At 43.2% G+C, this 24901-nt stretch overlaps 1 protein-coding gene across 6 annotated transcripts in view; it reads right to left on the bottom strand.

The window, feature by feature from the left end:
* The window catches only part of LOC138981985 (uncharacterized), an 83871-nt gene that overhangs the window by 10579 nt on the left and 48391 nt on the right, over window positions 1-24901 (bottom strand). For 2 of the 6 annotated variants that reach the window (XM_070355186.1, XM_070355187.1), the window contains exon 2: window positions 12734-12898. The exons of 3 other annotated variants lie outside the window; for them this stretch is intronic. The gene's annotated coding sequence lies outside the window, so the exon portion shown is untranslated. Of the gene's footprint in view, window positions 1-12603; window positions 12899-24901 lie in introns of those variants that run through there. One more of the 6 variants, XM_070355184.1, reaches the window with a different exon arrangement.

Below are 24901 nucleotides of genomic sequence, written 5' to 3'. Positions count from 1 at the left end.
GTAAAATTGAAATGAAGAATGCTGCAGTAAAACGGTGATGTTGTTTTACTGCAGAAAAACTGTTTACACTTTTTCTTCAGCATTTTGGCATTATTCAGTTATTCTGCAGAAAAACAGAAGTGCTGGAGAAAAACTGTCTTTTCTGCAGCATTTCTGCATAATTTCATCTTTCGCCGAAGCAACGGGTTTTTCTGGAGCAAAACATTTTACTGCAGTAAAATTGAAATCAAGAATGCTGCAGTAAAACGGTGCTGTTGTTTTACTGCAGAAAACCTGTTTACACTTTTTCTGCAGAATTTTGTACTGGCTCATTATAATGTTGGAGCACGCGAGCCCCCCTCTGTCGAGAGATGGACTCATCCAGAATTACCAATAGTTACAAACTATTATACTATCCCAGGGGGCGACGAATACAAACACTACTTTACAAGGTCGTTCGTTTTTCTCCAGAAAAAACTGTGACAGACTATTCTGCAGTAAAACAACATCACCGTTTTACTGCAGCATTCTTGATTTCAATTTTACTGCAGTAAAACTGTTTTACTGCAGAAAAAAAACGTTGCTCTCGCGAAAGATGACATTATGCAGAAATGCTGCAGAAAAGACAGTTTTTCTCCAGCATTTCGGTTTTTCTCTAGAATAACTGAATAATGTCATAATCCGCCAAGAGCCAGTACAAAATGCTGCAGAAAAAGTGTAAACAGGTTTTCTGCAGTAAAACAACAGCACCGTTTTACTGCAGCATTCTTGATTTCAATTTTACTGCAGTAAAATGTTTTGCTCCAGAAAAACCCGTTGCTTCGGCGAAAGATGACATTATGCAGAAATGCTGCAGAAAAGACAGTTTTTCTCCAGCATTTCTGTTTTTCTGCAGAATAACTGAATAATGCCAAAATGCTGAAGAAAAAGTGTAAACAGTTTTTCTCCAGTAAAACAACATCTCCGTTTTACTGCAGCATTCTTGATTTCAATTTTACTGCAGTAAAACTGTTTTACTGCAGAAAAAAAACCGTTGCTCTCGCGAAAGATGACATTATGCAGAAATGCTGCAGAAAAGAACGGTTTTTCTCCAGCATTTCTGTTTTTCTGCAGAATAACTGAATAATGTCATCATCCGCCAAGGATAGGTTTGCCGTTAAGTCGAGGTTCTTGTGATCATCCTGTTTCGTCCTGAATTAAACGTTCAAACAAATGTAACCTTTCTTGGTCTTTAATTGTCAATTTGGAACTTTAGGCAGTCTATCTGATTAGGATTTCCACAGCATGGGACACGGCGACATTCACAGCAACAGGACAAAACACATCTAGCGGACGACGAAGAGAAAACAAAAAACAAACGTAAGCTTCCAAGGCACCAGATGGAACATCCCATGATGGCGGGACTTACTCCACCTATTCTCTCTACACTCCCACCACCACACCCTGTTTCTGTCTCCATCCCAACCCAACTACTCCCCTTCCCCCTCCTACCCCCGCCTCTCCCATAACATCCGTCAAGCCAGCACGAGCTGCCTTCTATGCATACAGAAGCGCTTTTTATGGAAATGGTCTAATCACAGAGCGGCGTGGGAGGGGGGACAGATCAAATTGCAGCTCTGCGCGGACTTTGTGACGGCTTGTCTTAGGAACCTTGTCTTGGGTTCAAGTGCTAGTCTTTCGGATGAGACGAAAAACCGAGGTCCCTTCGTGTACACTACATTGGGGTGTGCACGTTAAAGATCCCACGATTGACAAAAGGGTCTTTCCTGGCAAAATTGTATAGACATAGATACAAAAAAATGTCCACCAAAATACCCGTGTGACTTGGAATAATAGGCCGTGAAAAGTAGGATATGCGCCGAAATGGCTGCGATCTGCTGGTCGATGTGAATCTCACACGGCATAAATAGATCCCTGCGCCTTGAGTCCGAGTCTGGAGATACGCGCGCAATATAAGACTTCATATAACATAACCCTCTTCCATCTCCTGTGGGCACGCAAGACAACGAGAACCCTTTCTCCCCCCCCCCCCCCCCTCTCCCTCCCGAGTGCGTAACCGCTTCTTCCTCCCATTGCGCAACCTGCGTGATGGCAACTCGCAGTGGAAGTGCCCCAGATCCGGCGTTTCCGTTTCGGCGTTCTTCTTCAATCTCCCATTCCCTATACACCCCCCAATGCCCCCCCCCCCTCCCTCTCACTCTTCTCTTCACCCTATTTTCTCCGACAGCTTTTTTTCTTCTGTGTCGTGTCCCATACGTTACCGGAACCGCTGTTTCGCCCCAAACTATTTTGAGATTGTTGTTGGCCCCATCCGTTGGTGTCTGCTCCATGCCTTCAGAATTGGTGTCTGCTCCACCCCCCACCTTCCCCTATCTTTGCCACAAGCATGAGCACAACTTTTGTCTTACCCCGACTGTGACCCCCTTATCCCTTGTCCTTCTTCTCCCTCCCCCACCCTCCTCCCCTCGTTTACCTCTTGTCCCTGCTCTCGCCGTCTCCGGCTTCTTACAAGACAAAATTACCAAGAGCCATTGTTTATGGCCTGCGGAAACTACCACTTCCTGGCCCTGTGCGCAATAATGGAGGCATTAGAGGGTTTCTGTCTCCCTGGCTGCAGGCTGATTCCAGGCATATTAGGCTAATTTAGGGCTTACAGACGAACCGGAGACGGGGAGACGGGACAAGAAGGAAAAAGAACGATGCAATGTCAGGACATTCTGCGCACAAGTCGTGTTGCTCATTCACTCCGGTGTAAAGATCGCATTTTGCGCCTGGGCATAACTTTTGCACTCGGTCTTGTTGATCCTTGTTGATCCCGTAAAAACTCCACGCCGAATCCCCCCCCCCCCCCCCCCCTCCCCACCTTCCTTCCAAAGTACTGATGGTCGAACTTTACCCTCATGAGGTCAAACTCGTTTTAAAAAAACCAGTATATTAACTTAGAAACTTACTTCAACGCAAAATCCTTCCCTTCTGAATTAAAGGGACGTAAACACTCAGTGCCCGTCTTCGAAGGAATCAACATTTGGGGTAAAGTATATCGGAGTTTTACCACGACTTTCCTTCACTTGCAAGAACTGACATGCTCTTCTCCCTGAAATGATCGAGTGTACCTCTTTAATTTGACGGGGAAACAACATTACAGTCTGGGGTACGTATATACCGAATGCGAAAGATAGGCCAAGGCGAAACATGAGATCGTTAACCGGCCACCACGCTGTCCATAAAAGCCTTTCTACGCGGATGGCGTCACTATTTCCTGCGTCTGTGTCGTCAGTTTGCTTTAATAACGATTAAATAGCGATTTAATAAACAAAGGGAAGTAAGCGCTCTAAATGCATACGACATGTGCAATAGAGTAAGTGAGAGTTATTCGGAACCAGTCTCCTGGCACCTGAGAGAATTACAAGCATTGGAATGAACAAGCGACTTTCATCCTCAAAATTTGACGGGGGAAGAAACATATCAGTCTAGGGTATACTTGATATATCGTGGGTTATATTTGATTAAATAGCGTTGACGTTTTTGCAACAGCATGACCCCTCTACCAGGAATCTGAGCCGACTCTGGGGAGTCGTCAGAAATACGTCTTCGCCATTTGACTTCCTCGATAGTACGGCACAGTATGTCTCGCGCATTGAAGACTCTGGAATTCTCACACGCAGACATAGTTCTGCTGGCAAAAGTAGCATACACAGACTAGTGTTCACTAGTTTTCAAATGAACACTTGTGAACACTATGTGTTTATTATGTGTGCCTCTTTTTGCTGGAACAGTTATGTACTATGTCACAGCAGTCTTCGAAACTTTGTACAGAAATGTGTTCAAAAGTTGAACACTTCTGTTTAGAGTGATTGTACAGCACGCGGCGCGTCTCGCGCATGGAGGACTCTGGAACGCCACACGTAATAATATGTCTTCCATGGAGAGCGCTCTGAGTACCAGCGAGACTGACATGAGGGACTCTACGCCAAGACGCCCAAGATGGACAGGAGCCGGTTTCCCACTGACAGTCAGACCGTTGATTCGTCACCCGACTGCGCACGACCGAACGCGGGGCTGGCAGAGGGCACACACACACACACACAAACACACACACACACACACACACGCGCGCGCACGCAAAGTCCCAAAAAAGTTGCAGCATCCCCCCATTAGTTTTAACACGCCTACGGAGATATGTGCGGAAAAAGTGCTGACTCAGCTGATGAGAGTGATCAATGGATTTAGATCGCTCGCGTTCAAGCACGTGTAATAACTGTAAAAAAAAAAAAAAAAGTGTGGCATGTAAAGACACATGAGGAAGAGGCATTTCGCTGCACTCTGTGTTAAAATAAATTGCTGGATGGTTGGTTTGTTTTTGTTTGTTAGCGTCCCTTCAACCAAAATATTGCTATCCGCGACCGATGCAAGTTAGTTTCCGTTCTTAGTTCACATGGCAAGCACCATGCATGCTTAAAACTATCTACATACATTCAGGTCTATCTCTGTTAAAAAAAATATATAATAATTAAAATAATTAAAAGAGGTTTCTAAAAAAGCTCATGCCTTTTCACATTTGTTGCTTCAAATTTTGACCTCCTTAAGAAAGTTAAAACGTGTCCGTGGAGACGCCCCGAATACAACCTTAAGAGTATCTGCACTGTAATGTTCGTCGCGAATCTCTTGGTTGGCCACAAAAGTGCTGGAAAAGGTCAATGAGAACCAAACAACTCAAGAGACTGCATGGGACGCAGTGACACAGCCCGATGTGAGTGTGGCCCAGAGGAACAAACACCTGATCACATTCTACAGACCTGCCCACACCTGGAGACAGCACACCAGCACTACTGGCCAGAAGACACCAGCCTGGGCACCAAGCTCTGGGGACCCGCTGCCGAACTGCAGAGGAATGCGGACTTCATGGCAGCCACCGACCTAAGGATATGGCGGCCAGGGATATCGAACGCTGAAGAAGTCAATGAACTACCAGACAAAACACAGACGGATCTGTCCCGAGGGTGTTGTGCAAGAGAAGCGGTACAGCCACGATGTTTCCCCATGAGTTCTTTCATGCCCACAGCTATATCTTTCAGAGTCAATCTCATAAATGTTACCAGAAACAACTTGATCCTTTCTAGTCATCCAACGCCATTTTCATCCTTTCATCCACAGCCGTTGTCGGTGAACTTCTCAGAATTAAAACATTACTGGAATGTTCAATTTATGACTAAAAAAACGCGTTACGTTCAAACATGTTCGACCCAGCGGTCTTTTAATTACACAGACAGACAAACACTTGCAATTTGTCTGACAACTTGTCTAGAAACTAGCTCAGCAGACACAAGCGAGACCATTTATTCTAAGATTATTGAAATTCTCAGTAAGGCATACTCAGGGTTAATGCCGGACATCTGTCATTAGTCAAAGACGTATTTATAGAATTTGAAATGACGTAGTGAGCCAGGAATATTGCCTAAAACTCTCTGTCTCTGTCTCTGTCTCTGTCTCTCTCTCTCTCTCTCTCTCTCTCTCTCTCTCTCTCTCTCTCTCTCTCCCCTTCCTCTCTCTGTCTCTGTTTCTCCCTCTGTTTCTGTCTCTCTCTCTCTCTCTCTCTCTCTCTCTCTCTCTCTCTCTCTCTCTCTCTCTCTCTCTCTCTCTCTCTCACACGTTCTGCTTCTCTCTCTCTCATGAATATTAGTAACTATATATGCACGAGCCTATGACTCGTATGTTTGCCGTATACGACACTTTGAAGCCTTTGGTGTGGAGTGTGTTTCGATAAGGCTTAAGCTGAAGAGAATTTCAACAATTCTTATTCATTTTACAACGCAAAATCCAGCCGAAAACGTTTCATGGAATGACAAATAAATGGTGATGATGGATGCATCTCGTTTCGAACATAAAGAACTCTTATCCAGGGTGGTTTTCAAGATTGATTTAATGGGAGAAATCCAGTAGGAAACGCTTCATGGAATGACAAATTGTTAGCGATGATGGATGCAGCTGGTTTCGAACATAAAGAAGAAATATCCAGGGTGATTTTAACATTGATTTTATAAAAGCCAATACAAAATGCAAAACATTACACTTGTGAAGTATGCTGGTGTCGGGAAGCACGTTATTCTCTTCTCCTGCTGTGGACTGATGTCCTGGCAGAATTATCATGAACCTATTGGTATGATTATCTCCTGCTGTGAACTGATGCCCTAGCAGAATTATAATGAACCTATTGGTATGATTATCTCCTGCTGTGAACTGATGCCCTAGCAGAATTATCATGAACCTATTGGTATGATTATCTCCTGCTGTGAACTGATGCCCTAGCAGAATTATAATGAACCTATTGGTATGATTATCTCCTGCTGTGGACTGATGCCCTGGCAGAATTATCATGAACCTATTGGTATGATTATCTCCTGCTGTGAACTGATGCCCTAGCAGAATTATAATGAACCTATTGGTATGATTATCTCCTGCTGTGGACTGATGCCCTGGCAGAATTATCATGAACCTATTGGTATGATTATCTCCTGCTGTGAACTGATGCCCTAGCAGAATTATCATGAACCTATTGGTATGATTATCCCCTGCTGTGGACTGATACCCTGGCAGAATTATCATGAACCTATTGGCACGATTATCTCTTGCTGCTGGACTGATGCCCTGGCATAATTATCATGAGTCTATTGGTATGATTGTCTTCTCTGTAATGATTCCTGTTTGTCCATCCCCAAAGACTGCCAGCACTGATTGGCAATCAGGGACAGGTTCGTGACTCCGTCATTATCATTATTTGCGCTCATCGACGCCGAACAGGCAGGGACTGATGAACTGATTGGGGCGTAATCTCTGTGTTTTGTCAGCACAGAGATTGGTGAGTGGGTGGCTTGGGTTCGTTGCGAGCACTGACAATAACTGTAGTTGTGTCTATACAACTAGATGTTTAGTCTATACTGAGGGAGTTAATTGCTGTGCGGTCGCTGAACGCGAACCAACTATGCATATGTATCCCTTGATCATTAATTAACAGAAGGTGCGCCTTTTGCCGTGAGCTCACAGACCAACAATTTGAAAATGATTTTGCCCGACAGAGTTGTCTATAGTTAGAGCGCTAAGATCTCTTTGTTTCTAAGATTTTGCCCGACGAAATAAAGCTTCACGTTGAGCATTCATTTTGTGTGTTCTTGACTTTACGAGTCAACGCATTTTGGTGGTGCTTTTCCGACCCCAAAAAAAGCTTAACAAAGGCAGTAGTAAACACATGTGTGTGTGTGTGTGTGTGTGTGTGTGTGTGTGTGGTGTGTGTGTGTGTGGTGTGTGTGTGTGTGTGTGGTGTGTGTGTGTGTGTGTGCGCGCGTCCGTCCGTCCGTCCGTGCGTGCGGCGTGCGTGCGTGCGTGTGTGCGTGTGTGCGTGTGTGTGTGTGTGTGTGTGTGTGTGTGCACGGTGTTTTTGTAAAGTGCAGTATATTATGTTACAGGCATAAAGTGAAACCAGCCATTACGCGTAATGCCTGAAATGTTCAGGCATTACGCGTAATGCCTATGACCACAAGGCATTACACGTAATGTCTAAAAATACCAGGCATTACACGTAATTGCACTATTGCACCGAACAGTTATCCATTACCTCTTGGATGACGGTGAGAACATTTTTTAAGTACAAAGTGTTGACAAAATGTCATGGTGTGAATATAGTAATGAGTGATGGTTCGCAATGCAAAATAATGTATTTTTGACATAGTGTTCACCACAGTTTGAATATCACGTAAGTGTGAGTGCATGTCACAATGCAAAGCCGAGGTCCAATATTTCCAGTCGAGTTTTCACCTGTTGCTTATTCGTCACCATTGAGGATAATGAAAAAAGGACAATTGTTTACTCGACGTTTGTTTGAACATTATGAAAAGGACGGCAGAAAGTTGCTCCCGAAAGCTGTGTACTTGAGAACAATCGAAGAAGTAAATGCTGCCTTCCAGAAAACGACAATGTCACGTCATGAGTATCATTCTCTTGGGAAAGTAAGTGATGTGTGGTGTTTGTCAAAAACAGATTTGAGTGTTGGTATTCAGCTCTACGTCTATTGTGAAACAATACTGAAACCGGGTTATCTCCAATGCTGTCTCTGATAGAGTAATTGACCTATAATTATAATGTCAAAGGGAGGTAACAAAAAAGGCTTAGTACACTGACTGTATCGTTCTTGCTGGAATAAAAACAGCTAATAAGAAAATTACGTTGTGTTATCTCACATACCGGACATACCGGGGCTGTTGAAAGCTACGATATCAAATTATTATTTATGTTCGCTTGAGAAACACTGTGTAAACGGTGTTTTTTTTTCTCATAAGGAAGATTTGTTATTATTATTCGACGTAAGTTGTTCACGATCTTTAATAGTTTGAATGTAGCGCTCGGGTACATTGACATCCGACATTATATCCGACTCGCTGCCGAGAGTTATGGTACATTGTTTATAACCTTGATAAACATGTCCTGTTATTGCCATTAAATAGATGTCATTTACTTTAATGTTCAGATTCGAGGTATTAAGATGCGGTGACATCGAAAGGCTTGTACAGAAAAGAACTGACACAGCTGAGGAATCCATTCTCTACTATACTACCCTTGAAGAAACATACGATATCGTCAAGAGTTGCACTAGAAATACGACAACATACCACGCCACGCGATAGAACTCTACAAATCTGTGTGCGCAGAGTGTCAGAAGAAGAAGAAACGAGCAAGAGTCAAAGGTGTTGTTGTTCGACCGATTCTATCAAACGATATTCTATCCCGGGCTCAGATCGATCTTATTGACATGCAGTCGCTGGCTGGCCGAGGTCATAAAATTAATGGATTTGTGTGTACCAAGACCATGTCAGCAAACTCTGCATTCTAAGACCAATGAGTACCAAAAGAGTTTCGGAAGTTGAATCTATTCTTCAGAGCGACAACGGAGCTGAATTCACAGCCAGTAAATTACCGAGGTCGCACAATTATGGCCCGATCTAAAAAAATAATGCATGGAAAACCGAGATATCCCCAGAGTCAAGGCTCTGTTGAAAGAGCAAATTCAGACATAAAGGATATGCTGGTAGCACGGATGAGCGAGAACAAGACTACGAACTGGACTGCTGGCATCAAATGTGTCCAGTTTAGAAAGAACACGAGTCACCACGCCGGTATAGGCAGATCGCCATTTAAAGCAATGTTTGGCACAGAAGCCAAGATCGGTCTGAGATCAACAACGTTGCCCGATGGGATCATAGACTTGATCGAAACGGAGGAAGAATTACAGAATTAGGCGGTCACAGGCATTACACGTAATGCCTGGTTTCACTTAATGCCTGTAACAGGTTTCAGGCATTACGTGTAATGCCTGACAATGATTTTCAGGCATTACAGGTAATGCCTGGTATTTTTAGGCATTACATGTAATGTCTAGTGGTCAAAGGCATTACGCGTAATGCCTGAACATTTCAGGCATTACGCGTAATGCCTGGTTTCACTTAATGCCTGTAACATATATAGTGATTTACCGTACATTATCAGTTTGCTAATATTCAACGCCCGTACCGTGTCGAATGTGAGTTAACAGTAGTCTTTTTTCTTCTTCTGCCGGCGTTCATGGGCTAAAACTCTCACGTACACTGGTGCTTTTTTCCGCACGAGTGGATTTCTACGTGTTTGACCGTTTTTACCACGCCATTTAGGCAGCTATACGCCGCCTTCGGGGGAAAATTTAGCTGTATATCTCGAGATATTCGTGTGGGCGGTCAGCTTTCAGACACACCGAGGGAGGTCCCATTGCTCATTGTTCCACAGAGTGATAGGGAACCCGGATGTCGCGTCTTCTCAGACAGCGCAGCTTTCACACCGTCTGGCTCCAACAAATTGTGCGAATTATTAAACAAAAAATCAATTTTAAAAACAAAATTATGCTAATGTTGGAAAATGTTTGTGTGCTTGAGAGAGAGAGAGTGAGCCTGGGTGGAGGCAGAGAGGATGGGAGAGAAACAGAGAGAGAACTCGAACTCGAACTCGAAAACTTTATTACCGAGGGATGATAGCATTAGGTCCATATGGTCCTTTCTTACAGCTAGTCCCTACTATAATACACACATGAAACGAAGAACAAGTATGAAGAATAAAAAAAGAAATCAAATAAAACACAATCATGTAGGGAAAAGTATAACAAACATTAGTGTGCTTGTGGAACCATATTATACATTTTATCTTTTACGCACCCTCACACACACTCGCACATATTGTACACCGACTTAGTCGTTAGAGAGGTGCTTTCGGAGCTGTCTTTTAAAAGAAGATAATGACAGACATGACCTAATATTTACAGGTAGTGAATTCCAAAGGAACGCACCAGAATAAGAACAAGAGGCGAAGCCATCAAGGCTCACGTAATAAATCGACAAACAGTAACACAAACTCAATCACACACACACACACACACACACACACACACACACACACACACACACACACACACACACACACACAGTAAGCATAGGTGAAACTGTGCAAGAAAGCGAGACCCTGGATCTGCCAACTAGTCTCGGCCCGCTCACAATAACAATGACCGAGACTTTCAGTAATTCCTTTGCGTGACGTCTAACCCTCTTACGTCATAATGTGACGTCTTCACTGAATAGTTTCTATCACACACGTCAAACACTTTTGACCGAGACGTAATCTTCTTATGCGAGCTTTATCCATAGACTCGGAAATGTTAGAGTTTCTACCACAGACATACACACACACGCACGCACGCACGCACGCACGCACGCACAGACAGACAAAGTTACGATCGCATAGGCTACACTTACGTGAGCCAAAAACTAGTTTTAAACAAATCGATGCGGGGCCTTGACAAGGCAAGGTTATTTCGAGTGTTTGAATAATATGACGGAGATGATTTGAAGAGTTGTATAAGATATGTTGGCGCGTCCTTATAGACGACTTTATACATAAATGAACATTTATTATACAAAAGCTGCTTCTTTAAGCTTAACATCCCAATACTTTTCATCTTTTCCTTTGTAGAAAGAGATGGACTGGGCAGAACTAGTTTAGCAGCTCTACGCTGGAGCGATTTCAGCTTCTTCAAGTGAACTTCACTACACCCGTCCCATACTATGGAAGCATAATCAATATGGGGTTTTATGGGGGCATTGTAAAATAGTTTTCTTGTGTCTAGATTAATAATGCTTTGTAACTTTGACAAAAGAAACAGGTTTTTAGCAATTTGTTTGCAGATTCCATTGATGTGAGTCTGCCATTTGAGATTATTATCAACAGTAAGTCCCAGTAAACGGTGCTCAGATACTTGCTCAATGGAGTGCTCATTTAGGGACAGACTCAGAGTCATTTCTGAAAGTTGATGTTTTTGGCGAGTGCTGATTATCATAGACTTTGTTTTATCTGGATTAATAAGCATACGATTTGCAGAACACCACTCCGAAACATCGTTTAGGCTCTGTTGCAATTTGTCTTGAATTTGTGCAGGGCTTTTCCCTGTTGCATGTAAGGTTTGTTTGTTTGTTTATTTGTTGCTTAACGTCCAGCCGACTACGCAGAGCCATATCAGGACGAGGAAGGGGGGGGGGATGAAGGGGGCCACTTGTCAAGCGATTCCTGTTTACAAATGCACTAACCCATTACTTGTGTCCCAGCAGGCTTTAGTAAAACTAAATTAATACCTACTGGAAGATTACCAGTTTCCAGTATGTTAAAATAGGCTTAACCTATCTACTGCTGGACTTACATCAGAACACTAACAGATTAAACTATACATGAATCGTTGCATGTAAGGTAGTATCATCTGCTAACATATGACACTCAACAGATTCAGACTGTAGGTACAGGGGCAAATCATTTATATACATGCAAAATAATACAGGTCCCAAAACAGACCCCTGTGGCACTCCACATTTCACAGTGCCCTGAGAAGAGTACGTATCGTGTACGTATACAGATTGTACCCTCTCTCTAAGATAAGAGTAAAAAAAAAAAAGCGACAGTGCTAGAATTTTTCAAATAACATTTTAATTTCTTTAGAAGAATCTCATGATCCACGAGGTCAAAAGCTTTTTTTAGGTCCAAGAAAATATCCCCAGAAATGTCTAACCTATTAATGGATGAGTACCATGAATCAGTTAATCTGGCAAGGGCAGTATTACATGAATGTTGAGAGCGAAAACCAGACTGAAGTTGATGCAAAAGGTTGTGGTCCTCCAAATAAGTAACCAGATGTTTTTGAACATGCCTTTCAAGAGGCTTAGATAATACAGACAACAAAGATATAGGTCTAAAATCATTGAAGTCTTGAGAACCTTTTTTCTTTGGTAAAGGTATAACTTTCGCTTTTTTAAATTCTTTTGGAAAAAAATGTTGTTGAATACATAAATTGTACAAAACTTGACTAAATGTAAAAAGGGAGAGAAAGGGGGGGGGGAGACGAAGACAGACAGACAGACTCTGAGAGAGAGAGAAAGATTGTCAGCTGGGCAGAAAAAGTCAGACAGAGAGAGAAAGAGAGATACAGAGAGAGAAAGAGAGATACAGACAAAGAGCAAAACAGACAGACAGAGAAACATTGCAGAGTCAGCGACGAAGACAGATTTCAACCTGTATGATGATAGAAGCCGATGGAGACGGAAGCGTATTTTGCGCTTGGCGGCTTGTTGACAACACGCGCGCCGCCATCTTTATTGAATCATGGCCCAGCTTAATCGCCTGGGCTTTGTCTTGCGCTGACCTTTTTCTTATCCCCCATAGCCGCTGTTAGGCCTCATTGTTTGATTGCATTCTGGCGGCCTGTCTTAGATTGCGCCCGCCATCTTGAAAGGTCTGGATGGTCGATAGCTGGTTTGATGTCATTGCGGGCCTGCCGTCTTCTGTTCAGGCCACGTGCGATGGTCTTCTGTGAAAAAAGTGGGCATTTCTGAGGATAAAAGCCGGTTGTCCATTTCAATGCTTGTTATTTTCTCCGATGCTAAGAGATTGGTTCCAAATAAGTCTCACTTACTCTTGTTGCACTGGCCGTATATTTTTAGAGCGCTTACGTCCCTTTTACGCCCCTCTCAGGCGCAGATCCATGGCCCCACGTGACCGACGGATGCCGACGACGTCCCTATTAGTTTTCCGGCACAGATGCGCAAAAAGCGTCCAGGCTGAAACTAGTTTAACCACGGGGTCGATCTGTCTTATTGTGCAGCCCAACATCATATTCTGACTTACATTTCACGATTTAGAGGTCTCATCTCATTGACTTGCAGGACTTGATGAAAGTAAGAGGTCTCTTTTCATTTCGCCAGCGTCCACATACGATGGTGGTGGTATTGGCTTATCTAATTCAATCTTGGTTTTCTAAGTTGTTTTGTACGCTATCGAGTTCTGAATATCTGACTTGATTATTGCGGGCACTTCGTCTATGTTCACAATGCTGCGGGTGTCGACCACGGTTGTCGTCGAAGGTGGCAAAACAGTACGATTGAATACCGCGTAATAGATAGCTGGCATGTTTGCTATGTGTGCATTTTAGGGGGTAAAATGATCGAATACTGAATACTAACTAACTGGCCCGATTACTGTGTATGCATCAAAAGTCAAATTAGTACGATTGAATACCGAGTTATAAATATCTGACGTGATTACTGTGTATGCATCAAAGGTCAAATTAGTACGATTGAACACCGAGTTCTAAATATCTGCCATGGCTACTATATGTATAGATCAAAGGTCAAAATATATATATATAAATACGGAGTTCAAAATAGTTGGCCTGATTACTGTGCATATATATCGAAGGTAAAAGTAGTACGATTGAATACAGAGTTCAAAATATCGGACATGGTAACTATGTATACATCAAAGGTCAAACTATATGATTGAATACAGAGCTCTAAATATCTGGCATGATTATTATATATGCATCAAAGGGGAACACATATTGAATACCGAGTTCTAAATATCTGGCATGAGTACTGTGTTTGCATCAAAGAATGTGTGTGTGTGTGTGTGTGTGTGTGTGTGTGTGTGTGTGTGTGTGTGTGTGTGTGTGTGTGTGTGTGTGTGTGTGTGTGTGTGTGTGTGTGTGTGTGTGTGTGCGCGCTCACGTGCGTGCGTGCGTGAGGGCGTGTGTGCGTGTGTTGGTGTGTGTGCGCAATGCAATGGCTCTTCCCGTTTATTTATTTTAAGCATCGAAGGTCAACATTGTAAGATATAATGTTTGTGCTTTTGTGCCTTACTTCTGTATAACCCTCCAAGCTCTGAATTACTTGACCTGCATCAGACGTCTTGTTCTAAATCACAAGGATCTGATGTTAAAAATAAAAATAAAAAAAATTTAAAAAAAAATTTTTTATTTGCTAGATTATCAAAATAAAAGTCGGTTGACCATTTCAAATGTTTGTTAGTCTTTCGGGTGCCAGAAAATTGCTTCCGCAGAATATACACTCTCGCTCTCTCTTGATGAAAAAGTCGTACGCATTCAGAGCGCTGACGTCCCTTTGTTTCTCATGTCTTTTGCTGAATAAGTTTTGCAACAGATAACTTAATTAGTCAATATTCGACATTTATCATTACACCCCCGGTATAGGGGTGTGTATAGGATTCGGTCGATGTGTTTGTTTGTTTGTGTGTTTGTGTTCGCATATAGATCTCAAGAATGAACGGACCGATCGTCACCAAACTTGGTGAACAGGTTCTATACATTCCTGAGACGGTCCTTACAAAAATTGGGACCAGTCAAACACACGGTTAGGGAGTTATTGGTGGATTAAGATTCTACAAGGACTTATAGAGGGACATATTAATGGTCAAAGGGAAATAACCTTCTCAGTTGGTGGCAGTGAGAATGGTAAGGACGGGGGTGTTTTTCCTACCTCGGAGGAATTTCTTGTTTTTATCAGTTTTAACGGGATGGAGTGTGCCTTAAAATACTGGCACCCAGACTGTTATCCGGCGAGCCCGCGTGCTTGACTGGCTTATCACACTTGATCGCCTTTATGCAAGCGACGAGCCAATACAATATAAATTTCACACACAAAAAGCGCATATTACAATATTACTTGAACATGCTCGCAACAGCAAAGAGCTAAAAGGTCGCTTGCTCCCCCCCCCCCCCCCCCCACCCCCACCCCCACCCCTGTTTTTTTTATTTTTTTTTATTGGAAGTGTGGGTTTCACGAAGCGAGAGAGATTTGTATTTGTATTTTTAAGCGAGGCCATTAGCTGATTGGGTGAAATGTCGTGGGTTGAAAGTCGTGTTTGACACCATCCAGTAAGGTGTCCGCTACATACTCCAGTAACACAGTTGGGGCCACAGGTGCAGGGTAGATGGGGGGTAGATGGGGGATGGGTGGGGGTGGAGTGGTAGCAGGGCTCTCCTCCGACCTTTTACTGATTTTGATGTAGTATAAAGCAGGATGCGATCTCCACTACTCTCCCCCCCCCCCCCCACCCCCGCCCGCCAATGTCATGTGCTTGTGTTAAGAGCACGTACAACCACGCTGCTAGCGAGCATCATCAATACACTTTACAGGGAGATTTGGGCAGTTTTTCTTCTTAATTAGACGAGTAGACTTGTACATTATACAACGGCACCAATGGTGGCACTGTTAAATATTTGTGTCTGCTATGTGATAAACACTGCCAGAAGTAGATCTAGGGAAGGGGGGGGGATGGTACACCGGGTCCTGGGTTCCGGAATCCCCCCCCCCTTTTTTTTTCTCAAAGAGAGACCCAAAATACATGTTCTAATGCTAAATGTCAACAGCATGTAATCCGGGGGGGGGGAGGGGGGCAAGGTACTCTAGACCACCGGCCTAGCCAGCCCCTGTACTCCTGACTCATGTTGGAAGCCCCTCCCTCTCACACACTAGGTCCAGCCCTGTATGCTCGTATCTTCTGATACTTTCCTTGTTACACACAAATTCCGCACTATTACATACTCAAGCTATCTGATGTTAAACTCATTCCAATATTGCACGTCCGAAGTACAGAGCTCAAGTCACAGCCTTTTGACAAGAAACACTTCATATTTGAAGCGGGAGCCAAGCCTCAACAACCATTCCACCCTTTACAAACAGTTCCTATGTTTGTACGCCAGATTTGATTAAATATATATATACCTTGGCTCTCATGTACAGGGTGACCCCAAAATGTGCAACCCACAGAAATACTAATAACTTCTTTATCTCTTGAACGAATCACTTCATATTTGGTGTACATTGAATTCAAATGATGCATGACCAGTCCACAAATTGCAAAGTTTATAGATTAAAAACCCGCACAGAACTCAATGTGCCCAAATAAAGCTTGAGCTTGTAAAATATTCCAACTACTAAACTTGCGTGCAAACAAGCCAACAACAACAAAATAGAAGAAAAAGGACAACAAGAAACAAACGAACAAACAAGTAAACAACCAAGCACAAAAACATCAATATCAACCAAAACAACGACAACATCATTGAATAGGAAAATAAGACAAAAGTGCAAGTGACACATGACCCAAAAAGAAAAAAGTGTACAAAGCTAGAAGCCGTTGAAAAATGTTTCAGAAATTCGCTTTGCAACCTTACAAACGCCATCAGAGCATGAAATTAGCAGAATACATTGCCCTTGACGTGTAGAAATAATGCGCGTGATATGAAAACATCATAAAAAATTCATTGCTCGGAAGAAAATCAGGGTGTCAGATTCTTTTTTTGTTTTGCACTTTTCAGGTTTCAACATGAAATTTCAGATATATATAGAAGAGGAGGGGGAGGGAGACAGAGGGGAAGGGGGGAGGGGAGGAGATAAGATGCATTATTGTTTCCGAGGGATATGGCATTAGCATATAATTATATTTGATTTGTTCATGCAGAACTCGCCGTGACTATTCGAAATACAATGAATGCATAAACGGCGAACGGGTGAGAGAGAGAGAGAGAGAGAGAGAGAGAGAGAGAGAGAGAGAGAGAGAGAGAGACGGACAGACGGACAGACCGACAGACAGACGACAGACGGACAGATAGACAGACAGACAGACAGACAGGGACAGACCAACAGACATTGAGAGAAAGATAGAAATAGAGAGAGAGAGAGAAACAGACAGGGGCAGACCAACAATGAGATAGAGACAGACAGACGACAGACAGACGACCAGACAGAGACCGACTTACAAACAGACAGGGGCAGACCAACAATGAGAGAGAGAGACAGACAGACAGACAAACAGAGAGTGCGAGAGAGAAAAAGAGAAAGAGAGAGAGAGACAAACAGACAGACAGACAGACCTGACATACCATTAGAGACAGACAGAGAAAGAGAGACAGCAACAGAGCAAGCCACACACACACACACACACGCGCACACGCACGCACGCACACGCACACACGCACACACACACACACATACACACACACACACAAACAAACAAACAAACAAACACGCAAATAAAAAGACATGCAAAAGCAGAAACAGAGACAGGGCCAGACATGCAGGCGGAGAGAGAGACAGAACACAGGGGCTCAATCGATTGTGTGCAGGTGCACAAGCAGTACGCCAAGACGTATATCAATCTAGAGAACCGACCAGCAGCAACCACGGCCAACAGCCACAAAGCTAAAATCAGCCCCAAACCATTCGTTTTCGTCTTTCTCTGTAGAGACGTTTTTTCCATCAAGAACAAGCTTACTTACGATTCAAACACTGGCGTAAAAAAGCCCAAACCGTTCTTCTTCGTCCTCTGTAAAGACGCTTTACCTCCAAGCACATACTTAGATGACGATTCAAACACAAAATGAGAAAACAGAAGGCGCGCACAACAAAAATAAAAGAAAAACTCGCCAATTCCGTTCGGCCTGACACTCCAGACAGAGCATGTTCACCGTTGGTTGAGATGTTACTACCAAGAGGTGTTACTTTAACACAGTTCAGCCCATATATAGAAGAGCCCGAAAGAGATAGCCTAGAAGAAGACAGAAATACACAGATCGAATCACGCCCCCTGAAGGCAACAATGGCCTTGTCTGATACACCCCAAGTGGCAGGTGTGTGTGTGTGTGTGTGTGTGCGTGTGTGTGTGTGTGTATGTGCGTGCTTGCTTGCATACTTGCTTGTTACCCCAAGTGGCACGTGTGTGTGTGTGTGTGTGTGTGTGTGAGTGCGTGTACATGTGTGTGTGTGTGTGTGTGTGTGTGTGTGTGTGTGTGTGTGTGTGTGCGTGTGTGTGCGTGTGTGTGTGTGTAAGTGCGTGCGTGCGTGCGTGCGTGCGTGCTTGCTTGCATACTTGCGATTTGCGTGTTACCCGAAGTGGCCCGTGTGTGTATGTGTGTGAGTGCGTGTACATGTGTGTATGTGTGTGTGTGTGTGTGTGTGTGCGTGTTTGTGCGTGCGTGCGTGTGTTTGTGTATGTGTGTGTGCTGTGTGTGCGTGCGTGCGTGCGTACGTGCTTGCTTGCGTTCGTGTGTGTGTGTGTGTGTCTGTGTCCGTGTGTCTGTGTTTGAGCGTGTGTCTGTGTGTTTCAAGCAGGGAATGAATCGGGGGCACCTGTTCTCCCCCAGGAATGAGCGTGAGAAAAGTATGTTGAGATCCTGTAGGAACAGTCACGGGGCCTCTCAAACAAACACAGAAACGTGAACACACACACTGACAGACAGACAACCCTAATTAGCCACATTTTGAGGTTGTGTACAACGCAGCAATTTCCACCTGGTTTGACCCTTTCATCTTCCCCTGAACAAATATACTTGAATTTATAGGTTTTGTTTTTTCATTGTCTGTTAGTTTTTCGCGAGCGGTCGTCTTTGCTGTTCGTTTCTTCTCTTGTACGATTTTGTTCAAGCTGTCAAACCTTCAATACAAGACATTACGCTAAAGAAAGGTAATGCAAGGAAACAAGAGGACGCCTCAGGGAGAGAAAAGTCCAGACATTACGGCGACCTAAATACCCACGAGAAGAATCTGACTCTTGTTCACTGGTTGAGTGCAGGATTGTCCTGACAAGTTTTAACCAAGTTTTTAAAAGATAAGAAGAAAAAATATATATTTGTCAATGACCTAGTGTTGATGCATTACGATAGAGAGACTAACAAAACTTGTAACCAATGTTCCTTTCTGCTTCTTGGCAGCGCAAATCCTTCACCATTTTTCAGAAATATTGTCACTTTGTATATTCTTAGCGATGGTGGAAGAGATAATACATTTTAAGAAGAAGAAGAAGAATGATTTCAGGACAGAAAATCAGCGCCTTCGGTAAGGCAAGGCAAGGCAAATTGTATTTTTTTTAAACCTGGCCTAGAGTTACATGAAATAAGTAAATTTCCACATCAAACAAAACATGACAATAATAACAAAACACAGCTGCTCACAGTTATCAAACATGAATAACGTAAATGATGTCACTCCCCTTAGCCAAAGCCTTTGGCTGTGGAGTGTTAAGTCCCTGCGTCTCTCAGTCATGGAATAATTCTAGTCACTGTTCCATGCTCAAAGATGTATACATTATCTTGAAGACAGAAGTCCCTTGTTCATTTGATGCTTGTTATTCTCTCCGGTGCCAGGACATTGGTTCTGCGTAACTCTCACCTGTAGTTTGTTACACAGTCATGTTGTATACAACGTACGTTCTTTTTTCACTAACTGGTTTCCCATTAGCTTCAACTTCAAATCGGCAGTGCTGCTGTTATTTCTAATGGATGTGAAATTGTTACTGAGTGCTTAAAAAACATGGTTCCTAATGGCTAAGACAGTTGTTTCGATTATTTCAATATGGCAGTACATTTTGCTACCCAAGCGAGTTTTAGCGTTGTTTTCTTCAGCAAAAACAAAACACAACATACACATTTTCTAGTGTCGGCTTTCATTGATATTTGAAATATACCTAAAGTCCCGATTGACACCGTCAAGCATGCGTCTTCAGCAAACAGTTTTGAAACGGGTGCGCTCAAAATCCATCGGGACAAACACCCAACAACTGCTGTAGAATTGTATTAATAGGAGTGCCCACGTCACCCCGAAGAATAAAAGAAAGGTGTTTTTTTGTGTGTTTTTTACGATGAAAAGCGTTTTGGAAGACGTCACAGGAAAGCCCACGGGACCGAGGCTCAGATCGCCAAACTGTCAAAGGGTGAAACATGGCCGACATTGTGGAGGAGTCAATTGAATCTCAGCCTGAGAGCAATGAAGAGAATGCCGTCCGCATTAAATAATACAACATACACAAATGTGGGGCAGGGTGGGTGAAAAGCAATAATAAAAGAAGAGGTTAAATAGGGGTGGGTGGGTGGAGCTGGACAAAGGATGCATATAAGGCGAAGACATTTAGGACTGGTTTGGAAGTTCGTGATTTGGCCGGTCGATCAGGATCGTCTCGCGAGATTTGGAGCTCCCTGCTAATCAATATGGCGGTCCTGATAATAGAATCAAGTCGCCGGCACACTCACGTAAGCGGCTCTTGGCCGTCCGAAGCGTGCATTGACCAACCCTATCTGATTGATTGGACACATATCGGTCATATTCGGCCAGCTGTATCACACATAGGCACGCGTAAAGGGTTATCTTAAACGGCACGCGTAAAGGGTTATCTTAAACGGCACGCGTAAAGGGTTATCTTAAACGGCACGCGTAAAGGGTTGTCTTAAACGGCACGCGTAAAGGGTTATCTTAAACGGCACGCGTAAAGGGTTATCTTAAACGGCACGCGTAAAGGGTTATCTTAAACGGCACGCGTAAAGGGTTATCTTAAACGGCACGCGTAAAGGGTTATCTTAAACGGCACGCGTAAAGGGTTATCTTAAACGGCACGCGTAAAGGGTTATCTTAAACGGCACGCGTAAAGGGTTATCTTAAACGGCACGCGTAAAGGGTTATCTTAAACGGCACGCGTAAAGGGTTATCTTAAACGGCACGCGTCAAGGGTTATCTTAAACGGCACGCGTAAAGGGTTATCTTAAACGGCACGCGTAAAGGGTTATCTTAAACGGCACGCGTCAAGGGTTATCTTAAACGGCACGCGTAAAGGGTTATCTTAAACGGCACGCGTCAAGGGTTTTCTTAAACGACGAACTCCGGAAATAACTATGTCGGGTTTGTACGGGTTGTGAACGAGTGAATAATCTCGCTTTAAGTGAGGCAAGCTTTGCACACGTGCTCCCAGTGACTGGCCTATAATGTCACGTGAAAGTTTGACACACCGTAAAAGCACGAGTATGCACCCGACAAAGTTATTTACGTACATTGTCTATTTAAAGCGATCGGTCCATTCACAGAGGAGGAGGCGACAAAAAGGTGTAATTGCCCAAAGCGCTCGTCGGCTCGAATCTGATCTTCTACTCGTGTAAATGAGCAAGAGGTTTGTTTGTTTGTTTGCTTGCTTAACGCCCAGCCGACCACGAAGGGCCATATCAGGGCGGGAGCAAGAGGTTGACTGATTGAAAAACAAATATACCTGAGTTAAACTTGTCGTTACGTGCGCATTCAATCAAATTATTCATGGGTGTGTGGCAGTGTCCTCCAACAAACACCCGGCGTACATGAGTCGGTCATCGGTTGATTCACATACATGTATTCACATTTTAAATGACGGATCGTCTAACTTGACAAACGTGCAGGTGGCCCGGCCCGCCTTGATATGCTTTGCAAAGGCATTTAAATAGCCCGACCAATTAATTATCACGATTTGATCCACTATTACGAATTGGTCATCCCGTTCGCCTTTGAATCTTGCCATTTTGAGATGGAAGAGACAACACTTAACTGAGCTAAGTTCTTTTTCTGTCATTAATGGATCATTATTTGAGAATGTTTTGTGTCCTTCTAAGACCCCAAGGTCGATGTCCCAGTGAATGTTTCGATACGTCCACGATTAAACGTTTCATTAACACTTAACTTTCTTGTTGTCGCTTTTTAATCACAAATGATCAAAAAGTAATAGGATACCTATTTTGCACCAAATTTGGCCCAAAGGCCTTTCCTGAATTGAGACCAAAATCGGCTTCGCGAAGGCTTTTTATCAAAAACTCAGTGCCAAGGCTTTTAGCAGCGAGCTTCGAGAAAGAGACATCGCGAAGTCGACTTCGCCCGATTAATATCAACAAACGTGCCGTTTGTGATCGAAACCTCTCCACATTGTGTGTGGGACAGGCGTAAGTCGCTGTGCACGAGACAGCTCAATGGCTCCACCAATTCTAGGTCCATGGTCGATCAGGGATGAATGTTGGCCGTGCCTATGGAACTGCCGTCACTCGCCGATTTGCTGCGCATGAAAAAACCTCTCTCTGTCTCTGTCTCTGTCTCTGTTTCTCTCTGTCTGTCTCTGTCTCTCTCTCTCTCTCTGATTGTCCAGTGTGTGTGTGTGTGTGTATGTGTGTGTGTGTGTGTGTGTGTGTGTGTGTGTGTGTGTGTGTGTGTGTGTGTGCGAGTTTTCCGGACCACTGTTGCTATAGTTCTCGTTGTCGTTGTTCTTGTTTTCATTTGTTTAAATATCGTGCATTTACAATATTGTCCGCCACATTACTCGTTTGTTTCTAAGAGCACATTTATAAGTTCATCTTGTTGTGCTCCCTTATTATAACATTCAATTTCGGCTTTGTATTTATGCAACTGAATAAAAAAAACTGTTTAAACCAAAACCCGAGTTCGATTAGTCCAGAAACTGAATGGGAATCATGTCGACTCAATCTTACCGAGCGGGGTCGTGTTTCCGCGATGCCTGACCTTTTTGCGTCCATTGTCGCTTTAAAGGTTAATTACATTAGAGTCTACTGATTGCTCTTCTGATAGCAACGTGCAGCATTTTTATTCTGTGGTCGTGCGATGTGTTTTGTTAACCGGTATCATTTTTAATCAGTACAAAAAGCTAACAGTAAAAACAAATTTTAAAAATGACAAACAGTTTTTAGTCACCCAGTACTTTATTTTTGTATTTTAAATCCTGTCGTAATCACTACCGATAGGACTGATATGTCCACTCTTTTCTGTCAAGTTGCTTGTTTGTTTGTTTGTTTGTTCGTTTGTTTAGTTTTTGTCAACTATTCTTTATAACATGTTTGTTTGCTGGTGACAAATGCAACGTGTCCAACTAACGCAGATTCTTTTACAAACTCTGTGTTTCGCTGAAGTGTTATAGCACAGTTATAATGCTTTTACTTCATCATACTGATATGGAACACAATGAGATGATATAGATGATGACACAAACAAGAAAACAAAGACGCCTGAGTGAACACACACACACACGCACCCACGCACGCACGCAAGCACACACACGTACACACACACATACACACACACATAAACACACACACAAACACACACACACACATACACACACACACACACACACACACACACACACGCACAGTATATCAAGCTCTGACATGCATTTGACCGGTGCGGAAAGAATTCTATTGATCTTGGCAAAGACAACCATTCGAGTTCGGAGGAACGGGATTGCAGTTTATATGAAAGGCAAACCAATGTCGCGAATTGCAGATTTGCTGCGTGAAAAAGAGTTTAAAGAAGACATTGGCCATCAATTTGTCTTTCATTGAAGGGAATTCAGGGGTAAAAATCCCGTTTCATTTCATCCTTTGGCCGAGGAGGTCCGTAATACCAGAAAAAAGAGTGAGGATGTCTTACGGGGTTATTCCGCTCTGTCTCTGTCTCTCTGTCTCTGTCTCTGTCTCTCTCTCTCTCTCTCTCTCTCTCTCTCTCTCTCTCTCTCTCTCTCTCTCTCTCTCTCTCTCTCTTTGATGAAAAAATTTACACAAAACGAAACTGATCCGATCAAATAACGGTTGGAATGCTGTTTCGCTCTTGCCTGCCTGGGTAACGGTCGGAAATAAACTGATTCTTGTTACACCCCCGGTATAGGGGTGTGTATAGTTACACCCCCGGTATAGGGGTGTGTATAGGATTCGGTCGATGTGTTTGTTTGTTTGTTTGTTTGTGTTCGCATATAGATCTCAAGAATGAACGGACCGATCGTCACCAAACTTGGTGAACAGGTTCTATACATTCCTGAGACGGTCCTTACAAAAATTGGGACCAGTCAAACACACGGTTAGGGAGTTATTGGTGGATTAAGATTCTACAAGGACTTATAGAGGGACATATTAATGGTCAAAGGGAAACAACCTTCTCAGTTGGTGGCAGTGAGAATGGTTATTTCCCTTTGAGCAACTGGGGTGTTTTTCCTACCTCGGAGGAATTTCTTGTTTTTTATCAGTGCCTGACCTGTATGCGAACACACACACACACACACACACACACACACACACACACACACACACACACACACACACACACACACACACACACACACGCACACAGGAAGTTGCGCAATCATATAGAAAATACAGGTCACAAACAGGGACTGGCGAAGTCAAGAATCGTGTAATCAATACAATACAGTGTCAAATGGCTCTGTTAATAGTAAAGAAACTAGCATTCTGTTTCTTGTATCAATCAAGTGGATGATATCGGATCGCACAGAGAAAAATAATGAAAAAGAAAAGAAACATTCAAAACAAGCCAGCCCATCATATTTGACGTGAAGACTTAAAAGCGACACACAAATAGAAGTCGTAATTGGCCATGTTCGGAAATAACTTGTGTCGTGAGTCTACTTTTATCAGGAAGAACTGCATTTCTGCAAGGTGAGGCAAGCTATATATATATATATCCTATGAGCTGCTTCTTTGTCTCTGTAATACCACTATGGGTATATATGTTGTATTTTTTCGGCTTCAATAAATACATAATGGGCTCAAAAAAATACATCATAGTACCGATTCCGGTTTGGCCGAGGAACTATAGTTCTGCCGACCCTTGACCCTGCACCGAACATGTTTCTATGGATTGAAGAGCATTGCTCACATGGCTGAACAACAGAAAACACAACATTCACAGAAGACAAAACCATGATACGTATC

Source organism: Littorina saxatilis, linkage group LG12 (assembly GCF_037325665.1).
Source record: "Littorina saxatilis isolate snail1 linkage group LG12, US_GU_Lsax_2.0, whole genome shotgun sequence".
Lineage (NCBI taxonomy): Eukaryota > Metazoa > Mollusca > Gastropoda > Littorinimorpha > Littorinidae > Littorina > Littorina saxatilis.
The sequence above is the reverse complement of the archived record's forward strand: the minus strand, read 5'-3'. Positions and strand labels throughout refer to the sequence as shown.